Source organism: Mus pahari, chromosome 9 (assembly GCF_900095145.1).
Source record: "Mus pahari chromosome 9, PAHARI_EIJ_v1.1, whole genome shotgun sequence".
NCBI lineage: Eukaryota > Metazoa > Chordata > Mammalia > Rodentia > Muridae > Mus > Mus pahari.
The window spans coordinates 83841987-83843350 of NC_034598.1; positions in this window are offsets into that span (position 1 = coordinate 83841987).

The following is a 1364-nucleotide window of genomic DNA, read 5'->3' on the forward strand; positions in this document are numbered from 1 at the left end:
TGATTCCGGTAAGCATCATGAGTGGTGGGGCTGGTGACATGGCTCAGCGGTTAAGAGCACTGACTGGCCGGGCATGAAGGTCCTGAGTTCAAATCCCAGCAACCACATGGTGGCTCACAACCATCTGTAACTAAATCTGACGCCTTCTTCTGGAACATCTGAAGACAGCTACAGTGTACTTACATATAATTAATAAATAAATAAATCTTTAAAAAACAAAAAAGAGTCATGAGTGGGCAGTCAGGCGTGGGGCATCATGCCTTTAATCCCAGCACTCCATGGGCTACAGAGAAAATGCTTGTCAAAACAACAAAGCAAGATTCATCTATTGATGTGAAAATTAGTGAGAAGAAGGCTGATGAGCAGCCAATTTCATGGCCTCAGAATCCCCGCCCCCACACATTGCCTATGATTACGAAGAGGCCTGGCGGAGGGTTCTGCGCATCAGCGCTCACCTCGCAAATAATGGGACAAACCAGTATCTACTGCATCTTTTTTTTTTTTTTTTTTTCAAGACGGGGTTTCTCTGTGTAGCCCTAGCTGTCCTGATATCTAGTGCATCTTACAAGTCACCCAGAACCAGGCCCTTCTGCGTCATCCCCGCCATCACATCATCTGAAAAGGTCAGAGAAACCGGAATGGGCTAGCACTCTCCACAGTGTACGCTGAGCTCCTCTGTGTAATGCCGAGGCCATAAGTGAGGAAGAATGCTTCCTAAATACTAAATGCTACATGGGCTTCCTGAGTACATTCTGGAAGAAAAAGCAACTTTCACTTCTCTGTTTGTCTTCTTTTTTCTTTTTTTCTTTTTTTTTTTTTCCAGTCCCAGCACTTGGAAGGCAGGGGTCTTTAAGTTCCAGGCTAGCCTGGTCTACAGAGCAAGTTCCAGGACAGCCAGGGCTACACAGAGAAACCCAAAAAACAAAAACAAAAACAAATAACAGTGCCAAGGTCTCAGATACCCCAGGCTAGCCTCTAGCTTTTTTTGTGTGGCAGAGGGGTGACCTTGAACTTCTGATTCTGTCTCTGATACCTCCTAAGTGCTGGGATTGCCAGTGTGAGCCGCCACAGTGTGTTCAGGCCTTCATGCATGCTGGACAGTCTACCAACTGAGCCACATCCCCAGCCCAGCATGTTTTTTGCTTATATGTTTTGTTTGGGACAAGGTCTCACTTTGTAGCCCTGGGTGATCTGAAACTGGGTGATGTAGACTAGGCTGGCCTTGAACTCAAAGATCTGTGGGCCTCTGCCTCCCAAGTCTTGGGATTTTGTCACCATGCCCAGGTCATATTCTTTTACATGTGTGATTTTTTTTTATTATTTTCTTTATTTACATTTCAAATGCTATCCCAAAAGTTTCCTAT